This window comes from Dama dama, chromosome 22 (assembly GCF_033118175.1).
Source record: "Dama dama isolate Ldn47 chromosome 22, ASM3311817v1, whole genome shotgun sequence".
In the NCBI taxonomy this organism is placed as follows: domain Eukaryota; kingdom Metazoa; phylum Chordata; class Mammalia; order Artiodactyla; family Cervidae; genus Dama; species Dama dama.
This window is the reverse complement of record NC_083702.1, coordinates 18,977,861-19,003,384: the sequence shown is the minus strand read 5'-3', so window position 1 is coordinate 19,003,384 and position 25,524 is coordinate 18,977,861.

The window sequence follows — 25,524 nt, the reverse complement described above, 5'->3', positions numbered from 1 at the left end:
ACCGTCCTCACTGAGAAAGGGAAACCGGTGGAGGGGCGAGGTCTGTTCCCAACTCGAAACCGCGTGGTGAATCCCTTCCGTTGTACACACCCTCCTCGCCTTCACAACCCCTCCTCGGGGCCCACTTAGTCCACCCCTGACGCGAGCCCCCTGAGTCCCCGGACGCGGTGGGCGGTGTCCGTGTCCGCCCCTCGGCGCCTCCCGCCCGGCCCCGCTCACCGCCCGCGCTCCCCTGCAGACCCCGGTCCCCGCGAGTCCTTTCAAACGGCGGTCTTCCCTCCGGAGGCAGGAGGGAAAGATCTGGGGACAAAGATCGTAAATACCTCTGAGGTCCTTCTCCGTGATCAGAGTAAGGACAATGCCTCTGTATAGTGTGAGGCCAATTTTTAACGACATCGTATGTTCTCAGGGCTTTTGGCAGGTTTTAAGATGCAGGCGGGGCCGCGTGGCACAGCCAGCTTTACCACTTAGAAACCAGTGTAAACCTTGGGCAAATGAAGTTATCTAACTTTCTCTGAGCCTTTGTTCTGAACAGCGTATGTTCCAAGGTTGCTGTGAGAATGAAATGTGATAATACACTTGCATTTTGTAAATACTCAAGCTCTGCGTAAAAAGGAAAGTTCACTTCAGTATGTTTCTTCACAATATGGCTGAGAAGGAACAGATTTTTAAAAAGATGATGCTGATATTTTCACGCTGGTGAGGAACGTCCAAAAACGCCTCTGCAAAGGAGCGTAAGAATATGAATCTGTCGAAAACAGCCCAAATGTACACTGAAAGGTAAATGGGGAAGGAAGATGTGTATAGGTAGGAAGGAATACTATTCAGCCATTAAAAAGAATGGAATAGTGCGGTTTGTAGAAAGGTGGATGACCCTAGAAAGTATCCATACTGAATGAAGTTAAACCAGACAAAGACCAATACCATATGATATCACTTATACGTGGAATCTAAAATATGACACAAATGAAGTAACTTATATACAAAAGAGAAACAGCCTGAGAACAGTCTTCAGAGAGTAGAATTGGGGGAGAGATGGCTTGGAAGTTTGGGATTAGCAGTTAACAAACTCTGTTATGGTGAATGGATACACAAGGTCCTACCATATAGCACAAGGAACTATATTCAATATCTTGTGATAAATCATACTTTATTTGGAAGATGGTCATTCCAAATAACCTTACTTATTTCTTACCCCCAGATATCCCCAGCTGTGTCCTAACAAATCAGCCTTCTTGCAGATCACAATAGCTTCTCAGTCCCCTCAGCCAAGAAATTCTTTTCAGCATTCCTTTCCCAATCTTTACAGTCTGCTTTTTTATTTATTTACCACAGAGTCCCCTGACTGAGAAATGTAGCATGATTTAGGGTGTTCTGCTGTGGTTACTACATGTTATGACACTGAGCGTAACCTAGGATAGTGAACAATTTTCATCAAAGATACACATAGAGGGGCAAAAGTGCTTTAAGACCTGTTGCTTTCTAGCCGCTAAGTTGTATGACGGTCTTTTGCAACCCCATGGACTGTAGCCCACCAGTCTTCTCTGTCCATGGGCTTTCGCAGGCAGAAATACTGGAGTGGGTTGCCATTTCCTTCTCCAGGGTATTTTCCTGACTCAGGGATCGAACCTGCATCTCCTGCATTAGCAGGTGGATTCTTTACCACTGAGCCAACAGGGAAGTACTTGTGATCTACTACCTTCAAGAGAAAGGAGGGAAAGGTCTACAGAACTAAAATGTTACTATATAGTCCACTCTGATACTATCTCCTGGAACATAAAGTACTTCTCTTCAATCTGAAGAGGAAAAGAGAATTATTTTGCAATCAAAGCTTGATCACAGAGATATGACCACAGTGAGTCCAAGATACATAGGGAAACTGGCACAGAGAAAAGGTTGCAGACATGCCCAGCAGAGGATCCCAATTCACAGTGCCATGAACATCCAGGAAAACCAGGTTGTATAGGTGAAAGTCTGGATACAGAGTATTACACTAGTAACTAACTAGCTGCTTATCTTTAAAAAAAAAAAAATGCTATCAATCATTCAATACACTATCATCATGTGCCAGACACATCCTAAGAAATTCAGAAAACACAGCAACTTTGTTTTCACTTAACTTAGTCAGGGAAACAAAAAAACAAACCCGGGAGTATGTTTTTAAAAAACAAAACCAGTGAGAGATTTCCCTGGTGGTCCAGTGGCTAAGACTCTGCCTTCCAATGCAGGGGGCCCAGGTTCCTTCCCTGGTCGGGGGAACTAGATCCCACATGCCCAAGACCTGGTGCAGCCAAATTAAATACATAACTTAAAAAAAAGAAAACACAAAGCTAGTGGCATGTCACTGTATTTTTAGCATTTCCATAGTGGGAAAGTAAGGTTCAGTTTCTTAGGTTCAATCATAGGTTCGCAGTAGTTATAGGTTTCATAGGTTGGTGGTAGTTATGTCTGGACAGGTAAGGACTCACATCTCTTTTCGGGAACAATGTAGTTTATCTTGATTTAATCATGCACCATTCATTTTTAACCTATAAATTAATATTCTTCAGAAGAGGGTCAGCTGAATCCCTTGAGAAGACATATTATTAGTAACCTCATGTCTCTGGAGTCAGATCAATCTGATTTATCTGATTTGAAATCCTAGCTTTATTTACTGGTGTCATGGGATTGTCACCTCAGTTTTCTCATCAACAAAATGAAGATTATTTCATTGAACTTTGAACTTTAAGGACTCATGAAAGTGAAAGTGGCTCAGTCATGTCCAATTCTTTGCAACCCCATAGACTGTATGGAATTCTCCAGGCCAGAATACTGGAGTGGGTAGCTATTCCCTTCTCCAGGGGATCTTCCCAATTCAGAGACTGAACCCAGGTCTCCTGCATTGCAGGCGGATTCTTTACCAGTTGAGCCACCAGGGAAACTCAAGGATTCATGAGGTAACATAAATATAATGCACTATATAGTAACTGCACATTAGCTATTATTATACATGGTTGATACCAAAATAGTCAAATACCAAAGAGAAGTTATACAATGTTCAGACATGTGGTGATAGCACAAATATACATATTTACTGATGTCCCTTTGATTGTGAGACCAACTTTACCCTGAATAATATGTGAGACAAAGTTAAAGTACATCCTTTGCATAAAGCAAAACATTTCCAGATTTTTGTTCCTAGACATAATAGAACCACTGGGGAGCTTACATCAGAATATCTGGGGTTGGAGTCCAGATACCAATATTTGCTAACACTCTTCTGGGAATTCTAATGTGCACCCAAGCTAAAGACCAAGGTTTAGACAAGAGAGATGCTGGAATTATCTGTATGACTTTATTAAAATGCTCTTGGTGGACAGTGTGAAAACAGTACTGGGGGAGGCACATAAAACAGAAGATTTGATGAAACAAAATCTCTCAACAAAGTTGCCCAGGTTCTCTCTGATTCCACTCCAGTTGCATTGCTATATAGTTACATCAGTCAGAAAAGCATAACTCATCTACCATGGAGACTGCAGGTCAAGCAAAAATCTTTAAGTACCACCCCATACCCACCATCTGGTGCAAATCTTTTCCTCCTGGGGTTAAAGACAAAGAAACCAGCTGGGATTTGATCAATACGAAAGGCTGAAAGTAGTAAAGAGAAAAACTATAAACAGGAAGGAATCCAGGATTGCTGTCAGTACCTAAAATAGTGTCCATCAGTGGGATATCTAATGTGATTTTTGTGGGTGGAGAAAAGGTAGTGAGTCTTCTATCAGAATGTACACAAACAAATAAGGAACAGTAGCAGCAGCTGCAGTCAGTCTAGCTCTTCCCAGGCTTCCTCTCCCAGAGTCAGCCGGCTAGAACCAGCCTGGCAACAACAGTCTTCACAGTTAGAAATCACTAAACCCTGATCTAGCCTTTCTCCACCCACGTCCCTCCTCCTTTCCCTCCACTCCATTTCTGCACAGTAAGCTGAGCGCCTCTAACTATGCTAAGAAAATACCAATGCCAACACAAAGGAGGATGGGGTGGGAAGAGGCAGGAAAGATGGTACATTGGCTGAATCACAGAAGGAAAAAGTGTAAAAGGAAAAAGACTTAGAAAGAGCACGATGTAGATTTTTTTTTTGTCTCCTTCCTTTAGTTGTATCTGCCCACTATCTCTTTTACTATACTACACAAGAGTACTCCAGAATGTTTAATGCAGATTCCTTAGCCTTCACCTTTGACTTTCTGAATTTGCCAGAGTATCTGCATTTTTTTTTTGAGCCAAACACAAAGCTTATAGAATCAGCCAATAGTCTGCAAGCTTACCATGTACTTCTTAGACACATCAAAGTTTGAGAATAGTGTCTTAAAGAAACAAGCCATCTGTAAAATATTCTTAATTTAAAGCACTCAGCATTTGTAAACTCAATGGAAGCCCCAAGCAACCTTGTAATCTTGAGTAAATATTATTAGTCTCTTCTAACAGAAAAGAAAATGGCAACCTTGTAATGTTAGTGAATATTGTTAGTCTCTTCTAACAGAAGAGAAAATGGTGGCAATTTCCCAGTCTCCAGATTCTCTGTCCACTGGAGTTTATTAAAAGTATCTCAATCTAGGCTTCCCTGGTTGCTCAGTGGGTAAAGAGTCTGGCTGCCAATGCAAGAGACATGGGTTCAGTTTCTGAGCGGAGAAGATCCCACATGCCACAGAGCAACTAAGCCCACGAGCCACAACTATTGAGCCTGTGCTTTAGAGCCCAGGAACCAGAACCTCTGAAGCCCATGAACCTTAGAGCCTGTGCTCCACAACAAGAGAAGCCACCACAATGAGAAGCCTGCATCCTGCAACTGGAGAGTAGTCCCCACTCTGCAACTAGAGAAAAGCCGGAACAGCAATAAAGACCCAGTACAGCCAAAAATAAAGGATAAAAATAAAATTGTATTAGTAGTATCTCAATCTAGGAAGACTGGAAGAAGAGAGAATGGACTAAGCAAATGTGGAAAGATAACAGCATGTTCTCTTTAAAGAAATAATACGGGGGGAAAAAAAAAGAAATAATAGGGGGAAAAAGAAATAGGGGAGAACACTCCACTCAGCTCAGAGAGTCACCTGATTGAATTTGTTGACATTTCAACCATAGAAATTATATCAAACCGCACATGAGCTGTTGGATCTGCCATGAATGTCACCAGTAGCACCTTGAATGATGACCAAATATTTACAGATTGAATGGATAAAAGAATGAATGAGTTCTGGGATCATCCTAATGACCTGGCACCACCTTGATTGCCCTGGTCCTGTTGCTGTATTTTTCACATTTAAAAAGTTAGACTAGGGCTTCCCTGGTGGCTCAGTGGTAAAGAATCTGCCTGCCAATGCAGGAGAAGTGGGTTTGATCCCTATCTCAGAAGATCCCACGGAGCATGGGGCAACTAAGCCTGTGTTCTAGAGCCTGGGAGCCACAGCTGCTGAAGCCCTAGAGCACTCAGAAACAAAAGAAGCCACCAAATGAGAAGCCCACGCACTGCAACTAGAGAGCAGCACCGACTCTCTGCAATTAGAGAAAAGCCTGAACAGCAACGAAGACCTAGTACACCCAATAAGTAAATAAATAAAATTATGAAAATTTAGACTGGGGAGCTCCATTCATTAGTCTGAGTTCATGTAATTATCTTCGATCCAAAGAAACAGAACAATATCTATTTCTTCATTTTGTTTTTAAATCATTCATGCTCTCTTAGATTTCAAACCCGTAGTGATCATTAAGCTAGATTTGTTTAATCTTCCTTACTTTTCTCTTAGGTTAAATAGAAAATTCCACCTGACTCCCCTAAACTGTTTCCTTGATTTTTCATCTCAGTGTCTCTCAATTTGGGATTCACCCTGGCAGCATGAGGAAACACTGAAAAGAAAGAAAGAAAAAAGGAAAAAGAAATTTTATGTTGAGTGACACAGTGAAATTACTAAGCAAATCTCTAATATGAAAGTTCCAAACTTTTCTGATAGTTTTCCAAAAGTTTTCTGGACAATTAGGACAGACAAGCTAGGCCAAGATTGTTGTTCCTTAATTGGTCAGTCATGTCCAACTCTTTACGACCCCATGGACTGTAGCCCTCCAGGCTCCTCTGTCCGTGGGGTTTCCTAGGCAAGAATACTGGAGTGGGTTGCCATTTCCTTCTCCAGATCCGGTTGCCTCATAATAAACCTATTATGTCTTAGAACATGTTAACTCTCCTAATAACCCTACTGGTTCTGAGTATCTTCTGTTTCTCTTGTCTGTTCAGTCACTAAGTCACATCTGACTCTTTTGTAACCCCATGGACTATAGTCTGCCAGGTTCCTCTGTCCATTCGATTCTCCAGTTAAGAATACTGGAGTGGGTTGCCATTTCCTTCTCTAGGGTATCTTCCTGACCCAGGGATCAAACCTGTGTCTCTTGCATTGGTGGTGGATTCTTTACCACTGAACCATCTGAGGAACAGAGAGGTTGAATAACTTGTTCAAACTCACACAGCTATTACTAGCTAGCAAGTGGCAAAGCCATGATTTGAATTCAAGCATCGAAGTACATACTCTGAACCAACTTCTTATAAACCCTCAATCACTGCACGCTTGATTTTGTCAGCAGTTTCCTCCTACTGCTTAGTATGTAAAGTAGTATTAGGATAGCAATGCCTGATATTTTGACTTATGTCTCTAACATAACATACAATTGATAAATAACGGTGTGTGGGGGTATTAGAATTTGTCACAAAGGATCTACGAATCCATCAATCAAACATGAATCAAAAGATTCAACCAAAAAACTATTACTGTTACTCTCTGAATATGTATAGATTTTACTGTGATCAACAAAGTACCAAATCATTTGTCATAGATGGATTTGCTAAAGTCACAGAAGGTTTTTTATCATTAAGCTTCTTCTCAAACTTCAGTTGCTAAACATAAAACTGTTTTGTGGGAAACTGTGAAATGCTTTAAGGTTCAAAAGGGACCCATTAATAGGTTGGGGCAAAAAAGGATTTAGCAAAAACTCAGGGTTTACTAGACAAACCAGGGTTCATGCCTGACAGAGAGGGCAGAAAGTAGGTCAGTGTCCCTGGCAGTCAGAGCTGGTAGAGAGTAATGTCACCCAAGCAATGGGGCGGGTGGGGGGGGTGGGAGGGGAGTAGGGGAAATGGAATTTAAGGTGGAGAAGTGGAGAGACCCTTTGAGGTGGGGAACTGTGGGGGCGGGAGGGGAGGAATTTACAGAGGCGGGCTTAAGCCTGCCTTTCACTGGCTAATGGCAGAAACAGCTGAATCTCTGCTTCCTCCTCCTTTTTCCCGGGCTGCTTTCTCCCAGGCCTTATTTCTTACCTCAGATCAACATCAGACCCCCTCTGCTGGAGACAAAGACACCAGAGAAGGGAATGAGGAAAAAGACAAGCCTGAAAAGGAATAATTTCCATAAAGGAGAGAGTGGTGAGGAGAGAAGTGAAGTGAATTTTAATCAAATCCAGGGAAACATGATGAGAAAGAAGGAGGAGCAAGGCGGATGAAAAGAAAGGGAGAAGATGGCTGAATAAAATAAAAGACATATTAATGAATGGAGGACAAGTAGTACCGGAAATACAGTTATAATAATCTCTAATGTTTTAAAAATGAAGCAAGCAAAGAGGTGACAAAGACATCGTAATGACTGCAGTTTGAAACCATCCAAAATATGTAGTGGTTTTGCAACAAAGCAAAACTGATAGGGTCCCAATTAAGACTTCCCTCCCCAGCCCACCTCCAAGTTCAAAGTTATGCTATTTATCCATGGAGATCTAGAAGTTCTCATGACTAAGCTGAATACCTCACTCCAGGTGTAGGTAGTCCCTGTCAAATTGTTAATAATCATAGTAATAACAATAACTACTTCTGCTGGAATGTAGAGACTGTATTTCAACACCCCTGTTTTTGAAATATCATGGACTTCATGAACTATTTCAATCACTAAACAATTTTAAAGAATTAAAATGCAACAAATTGCTGCTCAAAACTGAATGTCCTTGGTTTGAGCCTATTCAGGGATCCCCCGCCCCCAGAAAAACCCCAAAACTGGACATCTTTGCATTACAGCCAACAGCTCTCTGGTCTAATAACAGCACCAAAAAAAAAAAGAAAACCCTATCTCTCATTTAAGAACTGGTAACGTTCCTTTCTGGATAACTGTTAAGTTTTAAACTATCCCCTGGTGTAACCAAAATATATGTGTAATGTATCTGCCAAGATGAATTGTGTCTAGAAAGAAATAAGGGAGAAAAACCAGGAAATAACCTCATCAAGGTACCAGAGGAACTAAGGATATATATAGTGTATATATATACTATATACTGACTATATATATGTGTATATATATATATGGTGCCTACATCTGGAAAAATGTTGCTTTTCTTTCTCTCTTCTTTACAAATTTCTTCCAAGTAAGAAATTTTTCGTGTTTATATTCTGTTTTTCATTTTCATTTCTCCAATTTTTTTTTTTCTTTCTCTTGTTGCAACAGCTTCCCTATTTCCACCTCAGGTTGCCCCCATATTTCCTTCTGACTTTGTTGCATCTTGGCTTAGTCAGCCAGACTTCCACTCCACTCTGAGAGCTGGAATCTGAAACAGCGCATTTGGCAAAAAGTCAGTCACACATACCACACAACCACAAACAAGCACTCTGACTGCAAAATCCTTTCAACGGTACATTCCTGTTTCTTGCAGTCAGCAGTTCACATAGACCCGCGATCTGAAATAAGCAACGCATACATTCACATGCATTCTGCATGCACATGGCCTCCGCAGTCAGCTCACAAAGACACAGTATCCGCAGAAAGGTCTTGCAGGCAGCATACACAGGCAGCGCATTCCCCGCCCCCTTTCATGGCTCTTCCTGACTGGCTCTTTCTCCCAGCCACCTCCGCCCCTCCCGCTGCCTGGCAATGACTCCCCTCCTTTTCCGGCAGTTAAGTAACTGCGGTACCATCCATCACTCCCCCAACAGATCCTCCGGCGAAGCGATTGTTTCTTGCAGCTCTCTTTTCCCCAGACTGGGAACTTGCTCTTGCAAAAGGACTGTCAGGACAGAACCTTCTGGAACACAATACTGTGGCCTGGTCCCTAGTGTCCTAACTTGTTTGCAGAGATTTTAATTTTTCCGAGGGAGGCTTGGGGAGAAGGAAAAAGGAGAAAGGAAACAGACGGGAAGGAAGGAGAGAAAGCCGCGGAAGACATTTCCATGAAGACAACTTGAACAAAAGCAGAGAAACAGAGTTAGGCGGGGACAGCAGAGGAGAGACAAAACGGAAGTGTGAAAATAAACTCAGAAACTAAGAAAAAAGAAGTATAAAGGTTTACTGAGATTTTTGTTACCCACTAAGTAACTGAGGTGATTCTAGAAGTAGGTCAGAAGATTCAGTAGGTGAATCAGAGATAAAACAATCTCCTGATGAGATTGTATCATTTGAAATTTCGGAAAAAGACAAAACAGACAACAGTCACCAATATCTGCCTCAAGGAACACAAACCACTCATTTGAAAGATGCTTGGAAAGAAAGTACATTTGAATTTCAGTTAAACTAACAGATGATCTATCCCAAATAGTGCAATTTTTGAGATATACTAAAATTGTTAATGCAGGTCAAATTTATTTAACCATCCTGCATTTCTTCTGGCAGTCACACCCTCAGAGGATTCTGACTCAGGCTCTCAAGTTTGAGAAATACTGGTATGAAGTCTGAAGTCCTCGCTTTTAGTGAGAACACCTGGAGGTGTTCTTATCTCCATTTGCAGTTTCTAATCCCCACACCAGTCACACCGAACTGAAAGAAGAAGCTCGAGAGTTTTCATTGTGGTGTACATTGGATTATTTTGATGCACTAAGGCTTGATAACCACTCTTCCTCACAATTCTTTCATGGAGCCCTCCCTAAATCTGCATGTGTTAATTAAATTAGGAAGCCATTAGAATGAATGGCCACCAAGTAGAATATAAGTAAGGTCTTACGGAAAAACCCCGAACATTTTGACCAACATAATACATCCCACCAATAATCTTCTTGCTTCTCCCTTTTCCCTATAAAAATCTCCCCAACTCCCATTGAAGCTGCTCAATTAGAATTGATTTTTGTTCATGTATACTTGTAAAATACTCAGATTTTAAAAATCTGAGTCATGGCACATGACTGTAGCTTGCGTTGGCGTCTTTGTTTTTGGGCTTCCCTGGTGGCTCAGACTGTAAAGATTCCACTTATAATGCAGGAGACAGAGGTCTGATCTTTGGGTTGGGAAGATCCCCTGGAGAAGGGAATGACGACCCACTCCATTACTGTTGCCTGGAGAATTCCATGGACAGAGGAGCCTGGAGGGCTACAATCCATGGGGTCCCAAAGAGTTGGACACAACTGAGCAACTAACATTTTCACATACTCTTAATATGCCTCAGTTGGTTTTTTAGCTTTCTGTTGTCACCAGAGGGTACAGAAGGAGCTGCTGAGTGGCCTCCTAGAGAAATGAGGAACCATGTAGACGTACCCATTTAGCCCAGGCTTCTCTGGAGGACGTGGCTGAAACCCTCTTGGATCCTTGGGTTATGAGCTGTCAGACTTTACCTGAGCATTTCATCTTTCCAGATTGGGTCCAGAAACCAGCCAAACCAGCCAAACCAGCCAAAGTCAAACTAGGTACAACTTAAAACCACACTGGATTGGGGATGGGATTGGATCTGACCTAAACGGAAATGGGTCCAGTGTGAGCCTGCAGGTGAATAAATTTTAAGACTGAACAAGTATATTGATCTCACCAAAGATAATCTTGAATTGCAGTGGCCAGAATGGGGGAACTTTTAACTTAGATCCAGTCAAGAGATGCCCTAGACAACAAGGATTCCCAGCCTCTCTCAAGAGTAGAAGGAAAATTATTTATCTTCCTCTACAGTTTCTCTGCTTCCCAGGTGGCTCAGTGGTAAAGAGTTCACCTGCCAATGCAGGAAATGCAGGAGATGCAGGATCAATCTCTGGGTAGGGAAGATTCCCCTGGAGGAGGAAATGGCAACCCAATCCAGTATTCTTGCCTGAATAATCCCATGGACAGAAGAGCCTGGTGGGCTACAGTCCTTGGTGTCGCAAAAGAATCAGACACGACTTAGCAACTAAACAAGTTTCTCTGCCTGCCTGGGGCACTCAGCTTTTCGGTTCTTAGGGACATATGCAGGCAGCTCAGCCCCAAAATATAGCTGGACAGAAATGTGGGCTATTTGTGGCTAGGGTCCTACTGAGTGTTCCTGGCTTTCTCTGGGTTATTTTTGGAAGTGGCTCCAGATCTAGGAAGGTATTATCTTTTGCATCCTCTTTGGAGACACCTCTTGGACCCCTGGGATTGTTCCAAACCACCAGGAAAATTTACTGTTTGTCCCAGCTGAAACCTGACAAAATATTTGAGGGAGGGGAGGAGGCCTGTGGTCAAAAGTTGGCCTAATTGGAAGTAGATATTAAAAGTCTTTTTTTTTTAAAGGCATTTTCTCCTAAGCTAAAATGAAACTATGTACCCCAAGGAAAAGAAAAACATGCTGAGGTCATTGTGGAAGCATTTACGAAAACATTCCAGAGACCCACAGCTCTAAATCTAGAACACAGGAATCTAGATTTCCATCTTAATTCATGTATTTGGGTGGGTGGATCAGCCTCTTGATTTCATTCAGCCTTATTCTTTGAGGATTAAAAACAACCATACTCGCCCTTCTAAGTGAAGTCCTTATAAGAACAGAAATTCGGCTCTGGAAGGAATTCAAAGCCCGGAGTAAACTCAGGTCAACTGTGGAGTCAGTCAAACCCCTTGGGAAAAACAGGCCTGCTAACCTGTTTACAGGATTCTTGGCAGCCTTTCCAGGTAAAGAAGGAAGGTCACTTCCTGCCAGGCCCTTAAATCTGGCAATTATCCCTAAATCTATAACTCAGCTCATAGTTGCACAACAAAAGTCCTGACGCTTTCTTGCTAGGATGGTCTTGGAAAATAGAATTGCTTGATGTTACTTATCAGCTTAACAAAGAGGAAGCTGTGCCACGGCAGAATGCTTCCTGTCACACCTGGATCAACACCACTACACACTGGTATTGTGCTAAATACAGGAGATTAATAAATAAGCCACTTGCCTTTGGTGGGTTGATGACCCTTCAGGTACATTCCCTGATTTATTTGATAACAACTGGTTTGGTTCATATGATTAAGGAATATACCTCTCGCTCTTGGTATTATTCTCCTTAGAGTCTGTGAAAAACTGACTCATTTGAAAAGACTCTGATCCTGGGAAAGATTGAAGGTGGGAGAAGGGGATGACAAAGGATGAGATGGTTGGATGGCATCACTGACTCAATGGCCATGAGTTTGAGCAAACTCTGGGAGATGGTGAAGGACAGGGAAGCCTGGCGTGCTGCAGTCAGTGGGGTTGGGTCAGAAAGAGTCGGACACGACTGAGCGACTGAACTGAACTGAGTAATAACCATGGTTGGTTTCTTGGTGCACTGTGTTCTCCCACAAGTCTTAAATGCACATTCATAGCCATTAGCTGCGTGTCAAATGGTCTCACTGCGCTTGCAGAACAGAAGCAAGATGAATAACCAAAAAAAAATTTTTTTTTTCCTTTTTGGCCGCGCCACGCAGCTAGTGGGATCTTAGTTCCCCCAACCAGGGATTGAACCCCAGTCCTTGGCAGTGAGAGCACAGAGTCCTGACCACTGGACTGCCAGGGAACTCCCCCAAAACAAATTCTTCTGTGAACCTGCCATCGTAATCAGTATCACAATGAGACAAAAGCAACTTAATTCTGATGGTGACTGAGGAGTTCTGCTAATACCAAATTTTTGGTGAATCTCCCATGTACAAGAGGATGGTCAGAAGAGAGAAATCATTAAGTTAATTAAGCAGGGAGCCATGAGACTGTGGAGGCTCTAATTCCAAGGTGGCTATATATAAGCAAACCGAAATCTAAGCCTGTAAATGCCTCAAGGTTACAAAATTGAAACCTAAGGGTTGTTGTTGTTCAATGGCTAAGTAGTGTCAAGACTCTTTGCAACCCCATGGACTGCTGCAGCACACCAGGCTTCCCTGTCCTTCACCTTCTCCCGGAATTTGTTCAGGCTTACGTCTATTGAGTCACTGATGCCATCCAACCATCTTATCCTCCTCTATTGCCCCTTCTCCTCCTGCCCTCAATCTCTCCCAGCATCAAGGTCTGTTCCAATGAGTCAGCTCTTCCCATCAGGTGGCCAAAGTTTTGGAACTTCAGCTTCAGCATCAGTCCTTCCAATCAATATTCAAGGTTGATTTTCTTTAGGATTGACTGGTCTGATCTCCTTGCTGTCCAAGGGCATCAGTTCTTCAGCACTCAGCCTTCTTTATGGTCCAGCTCTCACATCTGTACAGGACTACTGGAAAGACCATAGCTTTGACTCTACAGACCTTTGTTGGCAAAGTGACGTCTCTGCTTTTTAATACACTGTCTAGGTTTGTCATAGCTTTTCTTCCAAGGAGTAAGCCAACCACAAACAGCCATATAGGCCTTAAGTTATAGCCAAGCAATAATTCTCTTGCTTTGCTTCTGCCTTTTTTCTACAAAAGTCTCAATCCAAGACACTAGTTTTTCCTACATACCCAATGTGTGGGTCTGGCTCTCTGACACTTCCCAATTTCCAAACACTAGCTGAGTATCCTACAATTCAGTTAGATTATAAAATTACGTAACCGAAGTTACTGCTGGATCTCTCAAGTTCAGGGCTTGGCGCCACAAGACTGCTTCCACTTCTGCTGCCAGTTACAAGTCCTGCCTCCTGTACTTCTGAACACCTGGCTGTAAATCAGTGTTCTCATAATCTTTTCCTCAAGTTCAATAATTTTGTTAAATGACTCACGGAAGAAAGTACATTACTTATTCAGTATTACCCATTCATTGTAAAGGCTAGAAACAGGAGCAGCCAAAGGGACGGGGCGTTTTGGGCAAGGTATGAGGAATACGCAGAGTTCCTGTGCCATCCTTGGGGACTGTACCCTGTCAGCACTGGGATGTATTCCCCACACGATGCACTCTCCAAACCCCTTCCATCAGGTAATTTTTATGGAGCTCCCTTACATGGGGGAGGATTAAATCATAGTCCGTCAACAATAATTCACGCCTCCTTGGAGATGGGGAGATGGCTGAAAATTCCAACCTTCTAATCACATGGGTAATTACCCCGGCAATGAACATTCATCCCATGATGATCCTAGAGTCCCCAACACCAGTCATCTCATTAGCTTAGAAAAGACAAGTAACTTCTGATATTCCCAAGGTTTTATGTGCTGTGTACTAGGAGGGAGGGAGATGGGGGCAGCAGAGACCCAAGAAAATGAACTACTTAGGAGATCCAAGAGAGGAGGGTTCCATCCTTGGGGGGAAGGATCCCCCAGAGGAAGAAGTGGCAACCTCTTCAGTATTCTTGCCTGGAAAATTCCCATGGACAGAGGAGCCTGGTGGGCTACAGTCCGTGGGGTCGCAAAGAGTCAGACATGACTGAGTGACGGAACACACAGGTGTAAACCTAACAGAATATACACAAAAATGATCAAAGGAAACCACAAATCTCTGAAAAAAGATCAAAGATAAACCAAATGAGTCGCTGTCTCATGTTCATAGATAGGAAGACTTCAATATTGTCAGGGTGTTAGTTCTTTCCAGTTGAACTACAGACTCAATATGATCCCAATCAAAATTCCAGCAAAGTTATTTTCTGAATGTCCACAGACTGACCCAGACCAAGAACAGACAACAAAATGAAGGACTGAGCCTAACTGACCTCAAGACTTACTGTTGAGATCCTTTGAGCTATAACTTGCTTAATAAATGACAACCCGTAACCTGCCTTCATTGACCAAGCTTGCTTTAATTGTTCTTGCAGATTACATACGCTCAAAACCTCATGTAACTTAGATGAAACATCATAAGACTTCTTTAACGGCCCTTATAAATAACATCTCTGATGTATGATCTCTGCAAGGAGATCCAACCAGTCCATCCTAAAGGAGATCAGTCCTGGGTATTCATTGAAAAGACTGATGTTGAAGCTGAAACTCCAATACTTGATGTGAAGAGCTGACTCATTTGAAAAGACCCTGATGCTGGGAAAGATTGAGGGCAGGAGGAGAAGGGGACGACAGAGGATAAGATGGCTGGATGGCATCACTGACTCAATGGACATGGGTTTGGGTGGACTCCGGGAATTGGTGATGGACAGGGAGGCCTGGCCTGCTGCGGTTTATGGGGTCGCAAAGAGACGGACACAACTGAACGACTGAACTGAACTGAACTGAACTGATATATGTATGCTACACTACAATTGCTTAAATTGTTTTTCAGGAACTGGGAGTTAGTCTTGTCCAGGCCAAACCAACCACTGGGCCTGATAACCTTTGACATCAGGGGGTCTAAACCTCCGCCCTGGGATCATGCTGATGTTGAACAAGCATCCAGTGAGAAGCAAGAAAATCAGATACACCTGCACAGAACACTGATTACTTCACCTTTACCTTGCCTCCCATCTCTTTCCCCGTAGGAAACCACACTTCAGGCCACCCTGCTTCTTTGTCTCATAAACATCCCAAGCTCGTCACCTTTGGGGAGGTGAATTTGAGGCTTGGCTGCCTCATGAATATACCCTTTCTCTGCTGCACACCTCTGTGTCTCAGCATTAGGCTTTCTGTGCCTCAAACAGTATAAAGCTACAGTAATTAAGGCAGTGTGGTATTGGCAACAAAAGATCAAAGATACATCATAGAGTCCAGAAATAGGCCTACATAAATAACAATCAGGTGATCTAGAACAAAGGATAAAAGGCAGTACAATGGAGCGAAGACAGTCCTTTTAAGAAATGGTCCTGTGACTTGCCTGGTGGTCAGTGGTTAAGAATCTGTCTGCCAATGCAGGGAATACGGGTTCAGTCCCTGGTCTGGGAAGAGTCCACATGCTGCGGGGCAGCTAAGCCCGTGTACCACAACTACTGAAGCCTGCAAGCTCAAAAGCCCATGCTCTGCAACAAGAGAGGCCCCCACGATGAGAAGCCCTTGCATCACAACTAGACAGAAGCCCCCACTTGCCACAACTGGAGGAAAAGCCCTCATAACGCAAAGACCCAGCACAACCAACAGTAAATAAATGAATAAACTTTTTTAAAAAATGGTACTGGAACAACTGGACATCCACATGCCCTTCCCTCACCCCACAAAAAGAATCTAGACACAAACCTTATGATCTTCTCTAAAAAATTTAGCTCAGAATGTGTCATAGACCTAATATAAAGTGAAAAGCTATAAAATTTCTGGAAGATACCATAGATAGATGACCTTGGGTATGGTGGTGACTTTTAGATACAAAGTCACTGTCATTAATAAGCTGAAACTTCCTTAAAATTCCAAATTTCTGCTCAGCAAAACATGGTCTCAAGAGTATGAAAAGACAAGCCACAGACTGGCAGAAAATATCTGCAAAATACATATCAGATAAAGAATAGTTATCCAAAATATACAAATAACTCTTAAAAATCAACAATAAGAAAAATAAACAGGGACTTCTCTAGTGGTCCAGTGATTAAGAATCCACTTTCCAATGCAGGGATTTGGGTTCAGTCCAGGGAACTGAGATTCGGTCCCTGGTTGGGGAACTAAGATCCCACCTGTCATGGAACAACTCAGCCCCAAGGGGTCCAACTACTGAGCCCAAGTCCTCAAGAGCCCACCTGCCACAACTAAGACCCGATGCAGCCAAATAAATACGTAAATATTAAAAGAAATCAACTGATTTTAAAATAGGCAAAAGACCTGAAACATGCACCTCACCAATAAAAATATAAGATGCCAAAGAAGCAAATGAAAAAACGCTCCATGTCCTATGTCTTTAGAGAAATGAGAATTAGAAAACAATCAGACATCACTACATGCCTATTAGAATGGCTGAATCCAAAATACTGATAACATGAAACAAGGGCAAGGATGTCGAGCAACAGGAACTCCCATTCACTGCTGAAAATCCAAAATGGTACCACTATCGTGGAAGACAGATTCGTTTCTTATAAAACTAAACATACAAAAAATAATAATAATAAAACTAAACATACCCTTACCATATGATCTAGTCTCATGCTCCTTGGTATTATCCAAAGGAAAAACTTATGGAAAAAATTGCACATGTATGCTTATTGCAGCTTCATAATTGCCCAGAGACAATCAAGTAGGTGAATGCACAGTTTAACTGTTATCAACACTAAAAAGAAACAAATTACCAAGCATGAAAAGGCATGGACTGAACTTAAATGCATTATGATCAAGTAAGAGAGACAATCTGAAAAAAAACACATACTGTATGATTCCAACTGTATGTATTCTGGAAAAAAAAAAACAAAAAACAAGAGGCAGCAAAAAGATCAGTTGTCGGGGCTTAGAGAAGGGTCATGAAAAGGCAGAGCACGGGTGTACTTTGAAGGCAGTAAAACTACTCTGTACGATACTATGATGTGGGATGCATATCAGTACACATTTGTCAAAACCCACAGAATGGACAACATTCTAAATTAGAGAGAACCCTAATTTACTGTTAACAGTGGACTTCCCTGGTATGATAGTGGGGAAGGATATGAGTATGTAGGGGAGGGAGTATATGGAAATTCTCTGTACTTTCCATTCAGTTTTGCTCTGAACATAGAAACTGCTCTGGACAAAAAAAAAAAAGTCTACTCAAAATGGGGAGGGCGAATAATGGGCTTAGGATGAGGCATAATTCTCCAACTATCCTAGAATTACCTGGGGTAGAATTAGCTGGATTGGTGGTGATTATGCTTTTCAAACATGTCACTTAGGAAAGTCTAAGTTTCTGTCTTTAAATAATTTTATTTTGGTTATTTTTGTTTTTTATTTTTTACTGCGCTGCATCTTCGTTGCTGCACGCAGGCTTTCTCTAGTTGTGGTGTCTGGACTTATTATTGCAGTGGCTTTTCTTATAGTGCACAGGCTCAGTAGTTGTGATGCAAGGACTTGGTGACTTTGTGGCAGGTGGGATCTTCCCGAATCAGGAATCGAACTTGTGTCTCCTGCGTTGGCAGGCAGATTCTTGACCACCGAAGCCACTAGGGAAGCCCCTAAGTTTCAGTCTTATTTACACCCAATAGTTAACCTTTCTGCCATTTTAAGAAGCCAGTGATACTGAAAAAAGAAAAAATGAGTTGTGTCTTCCTATGTCTGGGAATAAAGAAAGTTAAGTTCGCTTCTCTTTCCCACTAGATTCTTTGAATGGAGGACTTGGGACTGATTCATCTTTAACTACCAGTAGGTAGTGAAGTGCCTGGCACTGAGAAGGCAGCCAGAATATAAATGAAGTACAGTTCTGAGTCATTAGGAATCTTTCATCCTGTCGGGCACAGCTCAAGAGTTGTGTTACATGAACTACGTCAACAGTCAGTTGGAATAGTAAATGAGGGGTAGGAAAATTCAGCCAAACGTCAGAGCAGGTCCGGAGCAGTGATTTGTCGCCCTCTTGTGTTCTGTCTTAGGAAATACAGTTTCTCCCCCCTACACTTGGCATCCGTATTCTGAGGCACAAATAGGAATCCCTGGCTTGGCTTTGGGCATGCAACAGTGAGCAAAGCATCTGCCTACAATAAGCCCACATTGTGGTGGAGACACTCAGGAAAACAATCCAAAGCTGAGCTGAAAAGGACGAGTAGAAATTAGCCAGATGAACATAAGGGTTGTTATGTTAAATTGGTACATTAAGGATTTTGGTGGAGGTGGTACAAATGGAACAGAATATGTACAGAGGCTTAGAAGCAACAAGAGAGCCTGTAGCTTTTGCAGAACCGTCAGTCAGGCAGTGTGGTCCGAAAGCAATATGCAAAAATATGCAAAATGGGTCGGGGTGGGTGGGTTGGAGCCCTGGTGATGAGAGATGGAACTCAGAGGTTCTATCTGTGTCCTAAGGATAATGAGATGCCTCTGAGGTTTTTTAAGTCAGGATGACCTAAGTTGAGTAATGCTAGAAAAATTACTCATAGTGCTCTGTATTACCAATTAAGGGGAAGAAACTGGGAGATGAGCTGAGACTGTTAGAGTATGACTGGACTGAACTGAAGTGGTGATGGAAATAAGAGAAAACGGATGTATGTGTATGTGTGTGAGTGTGTGTGTGTGTGTGTGTGTGTTGGGATTCAGGGTGAGGGAGAAATTCAGGGATGACTCACATGCTTCATCTGGGTGATGGTGGCAGAGTTCTAGAATGAGAGGGGCACCAATGCAGAGAATGACTCAATTTTCCATATGCAAAGATAAGGCAATTTACTTTACATTTGTTCACATGTCTTTCTTGGGCACCTTCCTGTATTACAGAGGGTGGAAAACTAAAAACTACATACCCTAGACCCTCTTAGAGCTAGAGTTTAAATGTGGTTTACGTTCCAGCAACCGAGAAGACTTGAATTGAAAGCCACATAAGTGAAGAGAGAGGCAGGGAGGGAAGATGCATTTTGCTAGTGTGGATTCTAGCAGAGCCTGTGCTCCTGTAGACTGCGTGGTGACATCTCAGCATGCGCCGGTGGCCTCCAGGAGATAGGTACTGGTCTCTTGGAGGTTACTGCTAGGAGTCTGTTCTTTAGCTTCCCCACCTCTGCCGCCCCCACCTGCCCCTTTCTGCTTAAATGATCCTGCTTTCTCTAAGATAAAGCCTGATGGACTCAAGGTGCCAATGAAACATGCAACTAGAGATGCCTATTTTACTGTCAGGTGTAGAAGAGACTGAGGTATAGATCCGGAAGCAGAAGCAAAGGATGGTAAATAGAGACACAGGAGTGGGGTATAGTCAAGAGACAGGTGTCTGGGGAAGAAACTTGAACACTTCCAGCAATGAAGGGTAAGCAGAACAGTGTCAGATGCCGCAGAAACCAAAGACTGAACTTTTTCTATCTTATTGAGCATACAAGAGGTCCTTAGAATTGTGATGAGAGGTAATTGGGCGTTAGGGAAAGGGCAAAACACAAATGTTCTTTGGCTCTTAGCTAATCTGTTAAAGATTCCATTTATCCTTGTGACACATGTGTGCTCTGCTGTGCTTAGCCCCTCAGTTTTGTCCAACTCTTTGCAACCCCGTGGACAGTAGCCTGCCAGGCTCCTCTGTCCATGAGGATTCAACAGGCAAGAATGCTGGAGTGGGTTGCCATGTCCTCCTCCAGGGGGCTTTCCCTACCCAGGTATCGAACCCAGGTCTCTCGCATTGCAGATGGATTCTTTACCGTCTGAGCCACCAGGGAAGCCCTGTAACATATTTTTTTTTTTTTTTTTGCCACTCTTCTCATCAAGGAGTGAAGTCTGTTTCTCCTTCCCTTAATTTGGAATTGAGACCCTGCAGTCTTCTTTTACCTGACAGAATATAGTGGGAGTGATGCTGGGGAACTTGTGAGGCTGAGACCTGGAATTCCCCTGGTGGCCCAGTGGTTAAGAATCCATGCTTCTGTTGCAGGGGACACGGGTTTGACTCCTCGTCGGCAAACTAAGATCCCTTATGCCCAGGTGGTGGTTTAGTCCCTAAGGTGTGTCCGACTCCTGTGACCCCATGGACTGTAGCCCGCCAGGCTCCTCTGTCCATGGGATTCTCCAGGCAAGAATACTGGAGTGGGTTGCCATTTCCTTCTCCAGGGGATCTTCCCAACCCAGGAATTGAACCCGGGTCTCCTTCTTTGCAGACTTCCCTGGTGGCTCAGATGGTAAAGCATCTGCCTACAAGGCGGGAGACCCGGGTTTGATCCCTGAGTTAGGAAGATGCCCTGGAGAAGGAAATGGCAATCTAATCCAGTATTCTTGCCTGGAGAATCCCACGGATGGAGGAGTCTGATGGGCTACAGTCCATGTGATCGCAAAGCGTTGGGCACGACTGAGTGACTTCACTTCACTCCTGCATTGCAGGCAGATTCTTTACCAACTGAGCTACGAGGGAAGCCCTCTCATGCCCAGCAGCATAGCCAAAAAATAAAAAACTGAAAACAAAGTGAGGGAGATCCTAAGAGATCTGCACCTTCTTCCTTTGCCTCTTGGGATGTTTCTTCTCTCCACCAAGACCATGCTGTTGGAAGCCCAAGTGAGTCAGCTGTAGATACGACACAGATGAGAACTGAGGCTTTTGCCAGCAGCCCCATCAGAGGCTCGTTTCCATGGGCAGCCAGCACCAGAGAGCCATGAGTGAGACCATTTGGGATTTTTCAGCCAACACCATGTCAAGCAGACTTACTGCCTGATCAACGTACAAAATCATGGAAAATAATAAACTGTTTTTTCTTTCAAAACCTTAAGTTTTGGTGTGGTTTGTTAAAGATCACTCTTATGGGAACTAGGGAGAAAGATCTTCAAATGGAAAGATTATCAAGGTTCAAGATAAGAAAGATAGCCTTGTACCTCTGCCCAACCCAGAAGTCCATCTCAGGACAGCTCTGATGGCCCCCTTCACTTATACCAGAAAATGCAAGGGGTGCGGGTGAATCCAGCAAAAAGCAAATTCCAGGACTTCCCTGATGGCTCAGTGGTAAAGAATCCACCTACCAATCAATGCAGGAGACGTGGGTTTGATCCCTGAACTGGGAGGATCCCATATGCCTCTAAGCCTGTGCGCCACAACTATTGAGCCTGTGCTCTAAGAGCACCGGAGATGCATGCCTAGAGCCTGCTCTGCAAGAAGAGAAGCCACAGCAGTGACAAACCTGCAGACTGCAACTAGAGAGGAGCCTCCGCTCAACAGAACTAGAGAAAGCCCGCCCAGCAAAGACTCAGCACAGCCATGAATAAATAATTTATTTTTTTATATTAATTAAAAAAAAAAAAACCAAACAAGCAAATTCCAATTTTCCTGTCATGAGATTCAGGTCTAACTTTTACTAATCATTCAATCCATTTTTCTATTTCTAGAAATACCTCAGCATCAAATCACTCCACTATCCCCAAAGAATTTCTAGAACTTTCCTTAGAAAATGTTGTGAGCAATATAAAAGCAAAACAATATCTGTTTTATTTCTGTTCTATTCCAACTACATATTAACAGAATGGCTAGAGTATAGAAAGTCTGTTGACTGATTAAATGAAAATTATTCATGGCCTTATATTTAGGAAATCTCTCCAAGATATCATTTAAACTAACCTCCAAAAGAAGTTCATTTTTATTCTGTCCTAATTTTTGTGGGAAGTGATAAATATGAAGCTACCAAAATCTTCAAAATAGTATACATTAAAAAATTATTAAGTTCCTCTCTCAGGCTTTCTGCTCCAGGCAAAGTAACAAATTCCTTTGGTTCTTTACTACAAACTAGATGTTTTAGTTGTTTAATTCTTTTCTATGGAAGCTCATAAGATTTTCTACATTTCAAGTAAATTGTAGTACTAAATTATAGAAAGTCTTCTTTGATTTTTTAGTTTTAATTTTATTTTATTGGCCACAAGGATTGTGGGATCTTAGTTCCCTGACCAGGAGTCAAACCTGCATCCCCTGCTTTGGAAGCAGAGTCTTAACCACTGGACCACCAGAGAAGTCCCTAGTAAATCTTGATACAAAGTGAATATTAAAGGTGATTCTATGATTTCTGTGTGATTTCTTTCTTTCTCCCACCCTCTTTTTCCTGTTCTCCCTTATCTCTTCTTCCTTTTCATCTCTCTCCTTCCTTTTCTCTACGCTTTCCTATGAATGTACTAATTTCAAAAGGATGTATTTAATTTATGTAGCCCAATCACACTTTTTAACACAGTGCCTAGCATATGGTAAGTGCTCCATGAACATTAGTGTATATTAACACTAGTATATTAAAACTAGTGTTTTAAACAAGTATATATTAATAGCCAACATATTATACTAGCTAGGGCTTCCCAGGTGGCACAGTGGTAAAGAATCTGCCTGCCTATGCAGGAGATGCAGGTTCAATCCCTAGATCGGGAAGATCCACTGGAGAGGGACATGGCAACCCACTCTGGTATTCCTGTCTGGAAAATTCCATAGACAGAGGAGCCTGGTGGGCTACAGTCCAGGAGGTCGCAAAGAGTCAGACTCAACTGAGCAACTGAACATACGTATTATACTAGCTAATTTAGTGTTTCATAATAGGATAATTGTATTAATGTGATTTTATTATATACTATTTAGTTGGAGATACAATAGTTATATGACACATTCTTATCTACTGAGCAGCTTAAAACATTTATTTCCCCAAGGTTTCTGTTGGTTAAGAAGCCAAGCACAGCCTTTATTGCGTACCTCTGGCTGAGGGCAGCTCACTAGGCTATAGTCAAGGTGTTGGCTGGGGCTGCAGTCTTCCAGGCCAACTGAGAGAAAATCCACTTCCAAGTTCATTCACACAACTGTTGGCCGTGAGCTTCTGTATAGAGTGACTCACAGCGGCAGCCGGCTTTGCTCAGGGAAAACAAGCAAGAGATAGAGAGAGCACCAGCCCTAGAAGCTGGAGTCTCTTTGTAATCTCTTCTGGGAGGATATAGCCCATTGCCTCTGCTGTTATCTTATTTGCTAGTTGTATATGTAGGGTGAGGAATAGAACGTGGGGATCACCAAGGGCCATTCTGTGGGTGTCCTGGCTCATACTGTCTATTAAAATGCAAACATATCAGTCATATAAATGTGCCACGTCCACTGAGTTTACTAGCTGTTGCTATTTGAGAGTAATTATGTACATGAGAGTTCCCGGTGGTCCCGTGGGTAAGAATCCACCTGCCATATTGTAAACCAATTAGCCTCCAATAAAAAAAAGAATCCGCCTGCCAATGCAGGGCACACAGGTTTGATCTCTGGTCCGGGAAGACTCCACAGTGCCACGGGACAACTAGGCGTCTGCTCCACAAGTACCGAGCCCTTGCCTAGAGCCCATGCTCTGCAACAAAAGAAGCCGCCGAAATGAGAAGCCCACACATCACAATTAGAGAGTAGCCCAGCTCGCTGTAACTAGAGAAAGCTTGTATACAGCAACAAAGACCAAAAAATAAAATAAATAAGAACACTACGTAAAAAAAAATTATATATTGAACTTTCCTGGATGTCTTTCATGTTTTTCAATTTCAGACTTTGTTTTCATTTCTTTCCTGATGAGTAGAATGAGAAGATAGAGATTTCCTATCAGTGAACAAGGTATTTGTCCTGTTTTGTGTGTCTACAGCCAATTTTATCAGTTATTCAAATTTATCTGTTGTGGGTTCCATTTCAGGAAACCTAACAGTTCTCAACCTGGATCAAATATTTTATGTTTGTACGATCGGTCGAGAGGAACAGTGCAAGGCCACCACACCATCTGAAAATGATGAGACAGAAGCACTCGTCATTGTTGATAAAAGTTACATATGTTTCACATGCACTGATTTTACAGCCCTTCTGCCAAAATTCCTGTATTTCTGGAATAACCGTTGCCTGATTTCTGTACCTGTTTCCTCTAACTCTATTCCCCTCCCTTTGGATCAAAACATTGATTTGTGATTTTAATGGCTGAATTCCTGTATCCTCTCAAACTACTTTCTTCTCTAGAACTTTCCCCTCAACTTTTTTTTTTTTGCATTTAATTCAGTTTTTGAATGTTTATATCTCAAAATATTTCCAAGTCTTCATCTCAACTCAAATGAACAAATTTTGAGTTGCTCTGTGTTAATCATTATGTCAGCCAGAACGGAGTAAGGACCACTCAAGTGTAATCAAGAAGACAGGCAAAAGAATATAATAAAGCTGATGCCTCAATGATAAAAATAAAATGGAGAGGTAGCTCAGTAGAGGGAATAATTGACCTTTTTTTTTTTTTTACAATTTTCTTTTATGTGCACCATTTTTAAAAGTCTTTATTGAATTTAGTACAATATTGCTTCTGGTTTATGTTTTGGTTTTTTGGCCTCGAGACATGTGGGATCTTAGCTCCCAGACCAGGGATTGAACCCGCAGCCCTTGCATTGGAAGGTGAAGTCTTAACCACTGGACTGCCAGGGAAGTCCCTGCAGAAACAAAGGGGACCAGGGAAAGATTTCCGGGAAAAGCAGCCTTGGGGCTGGGTTTTGATGTGCGTATAGGCATTTATTTTTGTGTTTCCCTGGTGGCTCAGACGGTAAAGAATCTGCCTGCAATGCAGGAGACACAGGGTTGATCCCTAGGTCGGGAAGGTCCCCTGGAAAAGGAAATGGCAACCCACTCCAGTATTCTTGTCTGGAGAATTCCGTGGACAGAGGTGCCTGGCAGGCTACAGTCCATGGGGTTGCAAAGAGTAGGACACAGCTGAGTGACTAACACTAACACTTTCGTAGGCATTTACTGGAGTTGGGAGAAAGTGCAAGGCATGGAGGTGTAAAGAGCAGAGTATTAGAGAGGTGCATGGTTACTAAGAGGAGGGAGGCTCTCCCTAGCTCGAGGTCTCAGAGGACATACGTTTGTTGGCTCTGAAGGCCTTCGCTGAGGCCATCTCTTAGGTTTGGCCGTTACCGCTTTATTGCTTCATTCTGCTACACACAGCACTCCCCCACC